General features: G+C 61.1%; 1 protein-coding gene and 1 long non-coding RNA gene across 4 annotated transcripts in view; both read right to left on the reverse strand.

The window, feature by feature from the left end:
- The window catches only part of LOC102977586 (ADP-ribose glycohydrolase MACROD1), a 117,194-nt gene that overhangs the window by 48,683 nt on the left and 54,977 nt on the right, over positions 1-13,534 (reverse strand). The window lies entirely within an intron of this gene.
- On the reverse strand, positions 1,642-11,574 carry LOC114483970 (uncharacterized). 2 transcript variants are annotated; one of them, XR_003676323.2, is made up of 3 exons: positions 11,028-11,574; positions 10,183-10,315; positions 1,642-3,078 (listed from the first exon to the last, which is right to left on the reverse strand). It is a non-coding gene; the product is annotated as an uncharacterized lncRNA (long non-coding RNA). The 2 variants fall into 2 exon arrangements; XR_003676324.2 differs by having other exon boundaries at positions 10,183-10,681.

A 13,534-nucleotide genomic window follows, 5' to 3' on the forward strand; every position in this document is an offset into this window, starting at 1 on the left:
CCTGCGGCCTGCGGTCACGGAGCAATCTCCATTAGGGCCCAGAGCGAGTGGCTGCAGCTCCTGGAATCCTATTAAAAGCTTTTTCATTGTTCCCTGCGATATGCTCCACTCCGCCGGGACCTGGGCATGTTGATAATTTATTTGTGGAAGGGAAAGGGGCGAAGAGCGCAGGAGAGAGGAGGAAATGTCATTATTTGCTCAGCCGGCTTTCTGCAGCGCGGCCCTTCCGTTGGCAGCTCCAGTGGGGGCGCCCCATCCTCCCCCCATTCTGGAGGTTGGGGGAGCAAGGCTCTGCGAGGGTGCAGCTGGGGTGGCCTGGGCCGGGGGAGGAGGGAGGCCTGGGGGAGGTGAAGGCCGCATCCTCTGGGGCCCTGACAGTCAGAGGCCCCAAACCCACACCTGCAGCGGAGGGGGTTCTCCCGGCAGCTTCGTTCAGACTCTGGTGTGGACCGGGGTGCGGCTGGGGCCTCTTGCGTCCTGATTCTGGCACGGGTAGGGGCCGGGGCAAGCTCGTGGGGTCCTGAGGATGCAGAGTCGAGAGATGGCTCCTGGGGTCTCCAGGGTGGGGAGGGGAAGCCGGTTGCTGGGAGGCGGTGACTGGGGCGCCCACACCCCTGCAGCTGCCAGCTGTGTGATTACAGAAGTCCCTGTACCCCTGGATGCCTTAAAACAGGAAGAGGCCTCGGCCTCTCTGGAGGCGGGAGGGGATTCAGAGCTAACAACATGGAAACAGCAGCGACGCTGGCCCGTTTACAGAGTTCTCACATGTGCTGAGTGCTTCACGGGCAGCTCTCACGCAATCCTCACAGCATCCCCGTGCGATGGAATGTCTAGTGTCTTATTACGCGTGAGGAAACTGAGGCCCAGAGGGTCATGAGGACACAGCTTCGAAGAGGCAGGGGTGGGATCTGAACGCTGGCCCCTCTCAGCACAGTTACTGACTCTGGTCAGGGCTCCACAGAGACCCGGCTTCCCCTTGGTCCCCAGCCCCCTTCTTCCAAGGTGAGGAAGGCCCAGAGGAGGGAACAGGGGTCCCCTCCTGCAGGTACCTTCAAGGGTTGAACTTAATCGTCCCAGGGGCACTGTGGGGCTCAGGCATCCTTATCCTCCTCACAGAGGAGGAAACAGAGGCTCAGAGAGGTGGTGTCATTTGTACCAAGTCCGGGCAGGGCCAGATTTGAACCCAGGCTGGCTCTGGGTTCTCAAATTATCCCCTGTGCTGGGTGCAAGGCTGCCCACAGGGGCACGTCACGGTAGCCCTGGGCAGTGCTGGCTTTGGGACTAGGACCCCACAGAGGGTCAGGCTCTGGACGGCTCTGCGTGGCCCCAAGTCCCCTTCACATACACAGCCCTGACCGTCCCGCTCTAAACTGCAGCGGTGGGAAAGGATGCCACGTGGGAATGTCCCCCATCCCTGCCCCTCTAGCACAGACACTGCCAGTTAAAGAGTTCATACTCCAGTCACTCACTGGCTTTGAGATCATCAGTGGCTCCCTATTTCCTGAAACACTGAGCAAAGCCCTTGGCCTGGCATGTCAGACCTCCCCAGCCCAGCCCTGGCTGGCCCGCCAGCCTCTCCTCCAGACCCTCCCCCAGACCCTCCCCCACTAGGCCTGTGGATGACACGGCTCACACCTCTGCTGCTCCTTGTGTCCAGAAGGCCACCCTCAATCCCCACATCGGGTGACGGCTGCCTCCTGCGTGAAGCCGTCCCTGACCGACTGCAGGAACCAGCCCTTCCTGCCTCTCATCCCTGGAGCACTTGGCCGGCCTCCCTGTGATGGGGTAGGTGGCTGCGCTTACACATCTGCCCCACCTCCACCCACCTTCACTGCTCCTTCCCCTCCCCAGGCCCCTGCAAGGTGCTGCTTATCTCTGGAGTCGAATCTGGGATCCATTAATTCATCCAACCAAGGCTTCCTGAGCCTGAGGCGTGTTGATAAATGGCTTTCTCTTTACAGCAGCCTTGGGAGGGGATGGCATTAGCCCATTTAATTTTATTAAAAAAAAAATTTTTTTTTTTGACCGTGCCGCAGAGCTTGTGGGATCTTAGTTCCCCAACCGAGGATTGAACCCGGGCCCTCAGCAGTGAAAGCACAAGAGTCCTGACCGCTGGACCGCTGGGGAATTCCCGCATTAGCCCATTTTATAAAGGAGAAGCCAAAGACGCAGGGAGGTTCAGTCGCCAGGCCAAGGTCACCCAGGCTGAGCTGGGATTGAAGCCAGGTCCCAGGTAGGAGTAGTGATGGGGTCATGATTCGGTCGACAGTCCCTGAGTCCTCACGCCTGCCTGGCACCAGGTAGAGAATTAAATGCAGGAATCATCTGATTCTCACAGATGCTCTGGGGGTGGAGGTGGGGAATGTACTTGGAGGCTCCATTCTACAGATGAGAAAACTGAGGCTAAGAGAGGAAGGGAAGCCTGGAGGCAGAGCCCCAGCCCCGCAGTGACTTCCTGAGAGCCCTGGGTGGGAGGGATAGGGGCTTTTCCCATGTTCTGTGTGCTAGGCCTGGAACTGTCACTTCAGGGCAGGGATGTGGGCAAGCCCTCCCCTGTACCCCCTGAGGCCCAACCGGGCTCTCAGGCCTGCAGCCTGCCCTGGCCAGGCATCCTCTGGGTGAGAGGAGGCTGGGGAGGCGGTGTGCCCAGCAGCAGGGTGGGCGTGGGCCCTGCCCCCACGGCAGCTGCCTGCCTGGCCCGGTGGCCTCACAGACAGACAGGGCTTGTGAGAGCCGGGGGCCTTCAAGGAGAGCTCAGCTCCTGCTGGCAGCTGCTCAAAGGCCTCATTGTGGCAGGAGGGTCCTCCACGGGCAGCTGCCCCCGCCTGAGGCACAGGCAGAGCCCAGCCTTTGTGCCAGCACGCTGCCCCTGCCCTGACCCGGGGTCAGCAGGACAGAGGCTCTTGTCTGCGGGAAGCTGGGGGCCTCCCCGGGGAGGAGCTGCCCTGGACCCTCAGGTGGCCTAGGATGGGTGTGGTCTGTGTTGCCAAGACCCAGGAACTCTTCCCAGTGCACAGATCTGACCCTGGAGGCGGCTGGCTCTCGGTCTGGCTCAGGCTTGAGGAGAAGGTGTGGAAGCTGGAGGGTTAATTTAAAATAATAATAATAATGACAGCAATAATGACGATGGCTACTGCCGTTCGTGGAGCTCTTACTGTGTGTCTGCTGAGAGGCGTGTGTGTGTGTGTGTGTGTGTGTGTGTGTGTGTGTGTGTGTGTGTGTGTGTGATCTCATTGATTCCTCAAAGCAGCCCTACAGGTTGTAGACAGTTATTTGCCCCATTTTAGAGATGAGGAAACTGAGGTTCTGCGAGGTTAGACATTCACCTCCCGTCACAGAGCTCTAGGGGAGCATTGGGACCCAATCCAGAGCCCATTCTTAAGTGCCGTCCCTGCTGAGCACACAGATGGCCACCACGGTGTACAGGCACAGAGCCACCTGCCCTGCCCCGCAGAGCTCCGAACCACTGGGCTTGATCTGCACTGCAGTCCCTTGTGAGGGAGGCCTCGTCACCCCATTTTAGGGCCCAGGAAACATGCTCTGGGAGCTGTCTGGGTGCCTGGCTGGTGAGGGGCAGACTGCATCTACATGCGGCTTCCCCACCTGGGTCCTTCCTCAGGCTTGCCCTTTGGGGTAGGTGGGACAGTTGCCCAAACTTTGCGGCTGGGCCCCAAGGTCCCACGTCAGGGGGTGGTGGAGGAGGTGATGGAGTCCCAGCAAGAGACTGAGAGATTTCGAGACTGAGCCTCCTCCGACACCGACAGTCCGTCCTGGGAGGACCCTCAGAGACCATGTGTTACATCCACACTGTGTAGTCAGGGAGACTGAGGCACCGAGAGGGGGAAAGGGCCTGGCCCAGGTCCCACAGCCTTGGGGATTGAACGTGGGCCCCCAAAGGCTGTGCTGTTCACTAGGACACCACCGCTGACCTGGGGCGGGGTGGGGAACAGCAAACTCTGTGCACTTTCCGTGTCCCAGGCCCAGTTCTAAGCATTGACCTGGGTAACTAATTAACCCTCACGAGGACCTCATAAGGGCTGTACTGTTACAATCTCCATGATACAAATGAGGGAACGGAGGCAACTGTCCCCAGGCCACACCCTGGAGGTCTCCTAGCTCAGCTGGTCGGATAGCCTCTCCCCTCCCCCAGGACCCTGACCTCTGGCACAGACAGCCTGATGGTTCAGGGTCGGAGGTGCCTGCTGAGGGGGGGATGGGACTTCGGGTGGGGCCAGATGGACACCTCAGTGACCTTCTGCAGGACAGTGTCCTGTTGCGGAACTTGCCTCCTTCTCATTCTGAGCTGGGTGGTTTCCCCACCTGTGAAATGGGCGCCGAGCCTGCGCAGCCCCTTCCTAGGGAGCCCACAGGTGAAACCCTGTCTGTAGACCCCCTCATTGCTGGGGCCGGGCCTCCCCTCCCCTCCCCTCCCCTCCCCTCCCCTCCCCTCCCCTCCCCTCCCCTCCCCTCCCCTCCCCTCCCCTCCCCTCCCCTCCCCCAGCTCTGCCCTTGAAAGGTTCTGCCCCAGACGCAGACCCCACAGCCCTGGCACGGAGACTGAGCCTCCCTCGGAGCCTGGTGGCCTGGGGAGGACTCAGAGCCAGCCCAGGCCTGGATGCTGGATTAGAAATAATTAATGCTATTAATATTCATAATGAGCGGGCTGGCGGAATGACGAGGGTGACCGTCTGCTCTTCCCTTGGGCTCTCTCCCAAGGATGGGAAATCAGGCTCTCGGGCCCTTATGCCCCAGCACCTCCTGGGCGGGTACAGGTGACCCCGGCAGGGGAGCCAGGTGCCAGGCTCCAAGTCCCCTGTTCAACCCCGCTGGCTCGCTCCAGGACCCTCACACCAGCCTGAGGGGGTGGGTGGGGACCTGAGTCCCAGAGAGAGAAGCAGTCCCAGAGGACTCTCAGCTTCCAACAGGTCCAGCCGGGCTCGGTCCCGGGACTTGACTCTGAGTCCAGCGCTCTCCCTACCTGCCCTTCTGGAAACGTGCAGGCTGCCCGAGGGGAGCTGGACAAGGCCAGCAGCGTGGCCTGCCTGCTGCCCAGGGTGGCTGCTGTCCCGTGGGCAGAGCCTCATGCAGCCCTTGGGTGGACACGGTGGTCCCAGCCCGCTGCTTCCTGACCGTGTAGCTGTGGATGCTTCTGGGCCTGCACCCCCTCTGTGCTCAGTTCCCACTGGTCTCCAGGGGAGGACAGTCCCCCTCCCAGGGCTGTGTGCAAGCCTGGCACGGTGAGGGTCACACAGCGGTTGATGGGTGTCACCCAGCCAGCAGACTGGGCACGTTCCTTTAGGTTGAACTGTGCTGGGCTCCAGGTGGTTCAGCCCCCGCCCTGCACCTGAGGATTCTCACGCGGGAGGGACAGATTCGCGTGGTCCTGGGCAAACCACACACGCGTGCCGGGGCGGGAGTGAGGGCACGGCTGTGGCTCAGTGTGCAGAAGGGTCACTGGCCCCAGGCGGGGTTCTGACTCATAGGGGGAACCAGAGGGTCCCGAGAGCTGAGGCCGGCTCTCCTTTGCCCGGATGTCTGAGCCGGGACTTCGGCACCCACAGCCTGACTCCTGTCCAGCCTCCAAGGCCTTCCTGCTGTAGGTGGCCTTGACTGTCCCCTCAGCCCCCACTTCTAAGGCCTCCTCACTCAGCCTCGCCAGGGAACAGCCAGATGTCCCCAGTCGTGCACTCCAGGGCTTTGGGCCCAGGTACTGTGCCCACTGGGGGGTTGGCTCCATGGAAGCCTCCCTCTGGGTGCAGCTCCAGAGCCCTAGCCACTCACCTGGCCTCCTCACTAGGCCTCAGCCTCCTCATCTGTAACTTGGGGCCAGGGATGCCAAGACAGGATGTGGGCAGAAGCTCAACTCTCGTGGATGCCTGGTCAGGGGAGGGAAGGGGCTGGTCCCTCTGGGTGAAGCAGCTCTGGAAAGATACCAGCACTGACAGCCCTCTGGGCACCCAAGTGGGTGACAGGGTGGGTGTGTGTGCCTTCAAGCTGGGGAGGGGGCGGGGGACTCCGGCGGCTTGGCCTGACACTGTTGGTAGTGACAGCCGAGTGGCGGCCCCTCCCTCCCCGGGGCCTGGGTCTGACTGAGTCTTATCATTACAGGGCGGGGGCACCCTCCCGGAACCTCGCTCTCGGGCTGGTGGCAGCGCTGTCGGCTGAGCAGGCTAACAGCCGTTTGCACGGAGACTAAATCTGTCCGGGTCTGACAGACGGGCCTTGAGCCTCCACCCTGCAGTTTCAGTGTGGGAGAGGGCTGCGAGCTGACAGCCGTGTGTACTCAGGACCTGGGCCTAGACGACTCTCTTCTCTGAGCCCAGGGTCCCTGAGCACATGGGGGCAGGGCGCCAAGGTCGGTGATTTCCTCCCTGCACAGTGGGCTGGCCAGACTGCCCTTAGGCCTTGTCCACAAGATGGGCAGGGCTGGGGCTCAGACCCTCAGGGGCTCCCTCCTACGCCCAGGAACCTTTCTACATCCTAAACTGATGGACAGAGCACCCGTGGCCTCTAATCTCACTCCCTGCCCATCCCCCAGGGACTCTGGGGCCTAAGTGGGCTCCTTTGGATCTTGGGGGCCACCCCCACCCCATCCCCAGGCCCTGTCTTTCCTCTCTGGGTGGGGGGGGCTTCGAGAAGGGCAGCTAGTGACTGTTCCAAGGTCACTTGGTCCTGACGCACCATGTTACGTGTTTATGCCATTTCTGCTTGAGAAAGAGGTAGGGGCTATTCGTGAACTTGGCTGGCATCTTGGGCAGTGTCCGGGGGAGGAGGAAGGCAGGGTCTCCAAGCCAGTGCAAATGCTTTCCTTGGAGGATGCCCCCATCCTCCTCCTTCCAGTGAGAAGGAATACCCTCAGGGCCAGGGGATGGCTCCGGACAGGCCACCCCAGAGCCTCAGTTCTGAACCAGGGTTGCTCAGTTCCAAATCTTGAAGGGTGGCGGGAAGCACAAATGAATATTGTCTGTTAAAAACCTTTTTCAGCAGTGAGGCCTTACGTTCGAGGAGTTGTGAAAATTGTTTTTCTCTGACTGTGGGAAAGGTTTGAAATATTGACACAGAGATTAGCCTCTTCAGAGGCTGGCAGGATGGTTGGGATCAGGGTGGCAAATGAGCCTACACGCCTACACTTCTTACCCACTGCCCTGGGCAGACATGACTAATCAATCCCAGCACTCTCCTCTGCTGAGCCGGGGAGGGCCTGCCTGGGAAGGGAAGTTGTCAGGCATCTCTGGCAGGTGTTTTGCAAATGAAGAATGGGGACTCAGAGAGGCCAAGTAGCTGACCACAACCACCCAGTCTCTAGAGGTGGAGGTGGGATTTAAACCGGGTTCTCTTGACCCCAGAGCTTCGCGATCATGGAAGCTGGTGGTTCAAGGGCTCCTTGCCCAGGTGGAGTTCTGCCACAGTGCCAATAGTGCTCTTGCTAGAGCCCACCCAGCTCCCTGTGGGGCAGGCACAGTGTGGCCAGGCTCATCCTCTCTACCACGGCCATCCCTCCCTGTAGGCCTGCTAACCTTTATCAGCTGCAGCCTGTCTGTGCTGTCTAATTATGGCCACTTACATTCCAGGCTCTTAACTGCAGCCAAGTGGTGCGTATGAATGTGGGACTTCCAACTCCCGCCAGCATGCTGAGCCTGACTGAGGGGTGTGTGGGGCTGGGGGGCTGGTCAGCAGTCACCAGGCTGATGTGGGCTGGGAGCTGCCAGAAGCCGAGGGCTGGGCTGGGCCCTAGGAGGGGCGTGCTGGGGGGCAGGGCGGGGGGCTCCCCTCTTCGGTGCCAGAGCTGCCTCTGCGCCGCCTCGTGCCTTGTTAGGAGGTAGTTCTGCTGGCTTCCAGGTTACCCTTTTAATTAAGCCAATTAATCAGTGTCTTTAATGAAGCAGATTAATCAGGCTGGGCTCTGCAAACGGGGCTGTCGCAGCCCACGGTTTCCTGCAGGTTGGGATTTGGAGGTGGTCGCCAGGCCAGGCCTGCAGTCCTGGGGGGCTGACGTGCTGGGTCAGGCTGGGCCAGGGAGGTCTGTGTCCCCCATGGGAGTGTGGCCAGGAATCCAGGCCTGGAGAGGGGCAGGCAGGGCTGGTCTGAGGCTGGAACCTCTGGACCCAGATGCCTCAGCACAAACAGCCCAAGGTTGGAGCGGGAGGGCCACGGGGCTTCTGCCTTGGGGACCCACGAGGGATGTTTGCTCAGTGGGGTCCTCAGCAGGTATGACTGCCTGGGGGCAGGGGCTGGGGGAGCTGGAGTCCCTGCCCACCTTACCCTCCCCTCTCTGGCTGCTCCCAGCCTAGTGGCACGGCCACCAGCTCCAGAGCCCCTCATTCGCCTGCAGGTGGGAAAAGAGACTTGGAGAGGGGAAGGGGTCTGCTCAGGGTCACCCGGCAGCTAGTGGCAGGGCTGAGATGCGAGGCCATGTCCCGGGTGCCTTCCACACCATCCTGCTCACCACCTCGACGGCCGGGGGTCGGCTTCCTTACCAAGTGCTTCCTACGTACTGGGCACCGTGTGGAGTGCTCCACCCAGGTGATGCCACTGACTCCTGTCTGCAGCCCAGTTCAGGAATGGAGGCCTGGCCTGGGGTGGCAGGAGGTGCCCTAGCCTGTGAATGGCCCAGGCTTCTCCCACCAGGTAGGAGAGAGGAGCCGGATGCTAGCCAGAGCCAGAGAGGCAATCCCCAGTTCAGAGAGGAGCTTTGGGAAGAGACCAAGGGGGCCCCAGCTCCCTGGAGACGTCTTTGTGAAATGAGCAGCCATGGGTGTGGAGAGCGTGAGGCCTCAACGCACCTCTGCCCTTAGTGCCCATAGCCAAGGGCGTGGGAGCAGGGCGGGCCTCCCCCGCGGGGCAGACGGCAGCCTGCTCCAGGACAGCCAAGCACTGCAGAGACTGCTGGCTCAGCTGTGACAGGAGAGATTTAGGTTAGACAGAGGAAGGACCACCTGACAGCAGGGATTATTAACAAGTTTGCAAAGAAGGCAGCAGCCGCTTCCCCAGAAGACCGTGCTCGGCAGCGGGCTTGATCTGAGCGCTTCGGAAAACACGCTGCCCTACATATGCAGGCGGCACTTCCAGCAGGTATCAACAAAGTGGGCACTGGGCTCCCCATAGGATGCCCTCGGGCCCTCACCCCTTTCATCCCCCTCTCAGCCCAGAGTCGCCTGACAGAGTGCAGGCCGGCAGCTAGCCAGTGGGCCCCAGACGGTCCACGAGCCATGGCAAGCCATGGAACCTTCCTGGGCCTCAGTTTCCTCATCTTTTAAATGGGTGGGTCCTTCCTCGGGAGGAAGATGACCTCATCTCTCACTTCTCAGAGAAGACAGAAAGTCCCCTCTTCTTGCTACCTACCCAACCTGTAAACTTTCTTGCTCCAGGCCTCCACCCACCCCTGGCCAGCCCCTTCCTGCCTTGAGGGGTCCTCCCTTTGAAACTCCTCTTTTAATGAGTGGCCATCCCTCCTCGGATAGCGTTCTCCAGGCAGCTTTTAAGGAGGGTTAGTGTCTTCTATTAAAAACACCCTCCCTGGACTTCCCTTTTCCCTCCAGCTACTGCCCTCTATCTCTCTTCCCCTTCACAGCCAAATTTCTCAGAACAGTTGATGAATCTCCCACCTGCCATTTCCTAATGCACTGAAGTCTGGCTCTTGCCTGCCTTTTCTTTTCTGTGCTGACATTGCCTCCTCCAGGAAGCCTTCCCTGCTTCCCCCACCCTGATCCAGAAGTTGACCCTCATTCACAGCCAGTTGGGGTGACCTGAGAGCAGCCCTAGGCCTTAGTTGTCCCTGAATCTGCCGTGTCCCGCAAGGGGCCTGGCAGGGAGCCCAGCCTGGATGAGGCACTCCTCTGGTGCCAGAGCAGGGGCGAGGGGCAGCCAGTAGCTCTGTCTCCAATTTACCGTGAGAGGGACACTGTGGGGTGGGCACAAGACAGGAATGGGAACGAACGCCAGCATCACACTCAGAGACACCTCTTTAAATACCAGCTGGAAGCAGCCCTGCTTCTGGGTGGGTGGAGTTGCCCTTCATTAGCAGGAACCACAGGGGACAGGAGCTCCGCACAGCCCCCCGGGGTTGGGGAGGGGAGGCAAAGCCAGAGCTGGGGGTGGGAGCAGGCAGCTCAGGGCCTGCCTGTCCCCTTCCCACATGGCTCCCCCCGCATAGGGTCTAGGAGGAGCTGGGGAGCATCTCACCTGTGTCCTTTCCCAGCACAGGGTACAACGTGACATTTTCTGTCTATAGCGTAACTCCTCTCCATTGTCCGTCCCCACCAGGCAGTGAGTGCTGCAGAGGCAGGAACCTCAGCTCTCTCCTCTTCCCCAGGGCCTGGCACGTTAGACAAGCAGTAAATATCCACGGATGGATGGAGGGTGGGCCGTGGGTGGAGTGCCAGGTCTATTCCTTGCTGCTTTGCACTGCCTCGGTGCCCCCTCCGTACAGAGAGCCCTGGTCCGGGTACAGTTCTCAGCACCAGGCCTGGCTTGTGACTGCTGGGTGTGCTCTTGTCCCTTAGGGGCTGCTGGAGCACGCAGGGCACAGCGGAGTGGGGACAGAGGCCACGCCGGCTCCCGCCGAGAGCCACACGGGCCAGGCGCTTGGGGAGCTCTGTGAGCAGTGGGGCCCCAGGAGACAGTGTCAGTCCTCAGGGTCTGGGGCCTCCCATCCACAAAATGGGAGCACGGCTTGTTCTCCCTGTGGGGAAGGGTAGAGGAGGAAGGGGAAAGGATGCTCAGGAGTCTGCTTTGAGCCCCCAGGGTGGAGCCAAGGCAGGTGGGACCACAGCCCGCTTGTCTCTCGGCCTCCGGGCCATCCGGGCCTGGATGTCGTTGCCTGTTTGGCTTCGTAGGAGCTGTGGCAGGCGAGCCCCAGGAGGGGTCGAGGGAGCCAGACCTCAGCCCTGGTCTGCAGGGCCCCTGGGGAAACCCAGTCCCCCTCCCCAGCCCCACCCATCCACCCAACTGCTTCCTGCTCCCTCCCCAGGCTCAGCTTCAGTAACAGAAGGAACAGGCCCTCCCTCCTAGTGGAAATTCATACTCACAGCCCAACCAAGCTGTCTGCAGAGAGGAGGGTGGTGAGGAAGGGGGAGCAGCTGTGGGAACAGGAGGCTCTACGAGAGAGTGGACAGACGGAAGGGGAGACAGAACCCAGACGTCCATCTGTAAGTGACAGCCGGGGGCCAGGTGGGCCGCCAGCCCTCATGGCCCAGAGGGATGGGGCCTGGGTGGTGGGTCCTGAGTCTGGTGGCAGCAGGCAGGGCTGGTTGTGATGAAGATGCGTGGCCAACAGGTTGTGGGACAGAGGGGACCCCGGGGGCTCTGCCCACTAGGGGCGCTCACTGGGGACAGCTGAGGACGCAGTAGGGGTGCTAGGCCAGTCCTGGGGTCTCCATGATTTGGGGCTGGGACGGTATGAACCTCGGGCTGAAGTCAGGGGTCTGAGGCACTGGGTGAGGGGCCTGTCCCACCCCCCTGGGAAGGCTCCCAGTCTGTCTTATAAATCACATCTATGCTCTTCAGACTCAAGGCGCCAGGCTCGGGGCTGGTCTACCTTCCAGACTCACTGCCACAAGGACAGTGAGTCCTCCTTTCCACCCCAGCATCCCTGCCCAGCTCAGGGCCTTCCCTGGCCTTCCTTTTGGCCTCTGCTCCCGTGCTACCTCCCCCAAGAAGCCCCCCTAGGCCACCCTGGCCTCTCCCTGCAGGCCAGTCTGCACCACACTGGTTACCCCTAAACAGGGAGGGATCTCAGCGTGCCCATCTGGTGGCCCTGAGTGGCCCCTACACCACTCTTGGCCTCAGTTAGCTGCTAGTTTATAAGGCTGGGTGAAAGGGCAGGAACCAGGTCTCTGAGGTGAGTTGGCCGGAGGCTGGGTTTAGGGGAGGGGACAGCCTCCTGCGGTCCCTTCCAGTCCCCCCAACCTGTGGACTGAGAGCAGGTGGGGTCCCTGTGCTCAGGCCAGAGAGATGGCAGGACCCTTGTCTGCCCTGTTCGTGCACAGCTCCTGCTTGATAAGCAGTTTCACCTGCCGAGGTGGACTCGGTACCTCGTGGGAAGTGACCACTTGGTGCCAGGCTCAGTGCCAGCTCCAGGACAGAGAGAAGCCAGACAGACCCAGTCCCAGCCCTGGGGAAGCTCCCGGCTAGCAAGGGTGCCGGGCACGGAGTGCTCTCCAAGGCCAAACAGACCATCATGGCCCCTTTTTAGACGAAGAGAGGGGGCAGAGGGGCGGAGATCCTGAGGCCATCTGGCTCCTCTCTGCCTAGAAAAGGGCGTCTTCAAACAGGAAGGGGACTCTTGCACGACTCTGGGCCCCAGAGGGCACATAAGTGTGTATGGTGGGGAGGACAGCCCCGCGCCAGCACCCATCACCCCAGGGGCCAGATTAGGAGAGGGGGCTGCAGAAACGTGTCCCTCGTCTGCCGGTCTGACGGAGGATTTCCCAGAAAGGAGGGTCTGACAGGCCGGGGGCACTGGCGCTCTTGTGGGAGGAGGGGGAGGGGACGGTCACTTGTTGGGCACTCACTCTGTGCTCAGCACTGCGCCAAGCGTTCTGTCCACGAGCCCACTGAGCTCTCAGAAACCACCCTGGGAGCAGGCAGCAGCGCCCCCGCTTTACAGATGCGGAAATGGAGGCATGAATTGGTGAAGTCACAGGATTTGAACTCAGGTGGGTCCAATCCCGAAGCCGTTCTTGTTCCCCCAGGCCACTCCTGGGCCGTGGCTGCGCACACAGCACTGCCAGGTGCCTCACCGTCGCCAGTCTGGAAGGGCGGCCCAGTGTCACCCTCGGCTCAGCCCTCCTGGGACAGCCGTCCCCTCCCTGATCTGTGAGCTACAGCGTGATCTGCTAATATCGGGCTGCGTTATGTACAATTGCAAACCCATTACAGTCCTGTTTTCCTAATATATGACAGACTGTCAGAGCTCCCAGTGGTGCTGCGTTTCTGAGCACTGTCCACCCACGGAATTATTAATCCTCTCATTCGGTGGCTGGTAGAGGGGGCGAGGCATCTGAGAAGGGTGACCTGCTCCTTCTCCCCGAGGGAACCCTGAGATGGGGCAGCTGGGGACTCCTGCCAGCCCAGCTGTGTGCTCCTCGCTTCTCATCTCAGCTCCTGGCCTGAATACTCCTGCTCCGTAGGAGGAGAGGCAGCCCAGGGCAGGGCTCGGCCTGGACCGTCACCTGTAAGTGAGGAGGGCCTCGGGGGTGGGACCTGGCAGCTTCTCCCCTGTACGCCAGGCCTGGCTGGGGGGGTCACGTGAGTTGCACACCTGGACAGGGGAGTATCAGGGCAGGCCTCTCTCTGGGCAGCTGCCTGGTGCTTTCTGGAAGGGGCAGCAGATGCCCCAGGCCCAGAGGTGCTGTGAGGACACTGGGGAGGGGGCAGCAGCGGAGCCGGCAGCTGTCGGGAGTAGCAGGCATGGCCCTGTAATTGGGCAGCCTGTTCCCAGATAAGGCTGATGACACTGAACAGCTTCCCGCTCCACGCGGCCTGCGGCCGTTCATTTCCTGCTCCCACAGCCGGCGATCCCAATTACCTCACC

Source organism: Physeter macrocephalus, chromosome 16, assembly GCF_002837175.3.
Source record: "Physeter macrocephalus isolate SW-GA chromosome 16, ASM283717v5, whole genome shotgun sequence".
Classification (NCBI taxonomy): Eukaryota; Metazoa; Chordata; class Mammalia; order Artiodactyla; family Physeteridae; genus Physeter; species Physeter macrocephalus.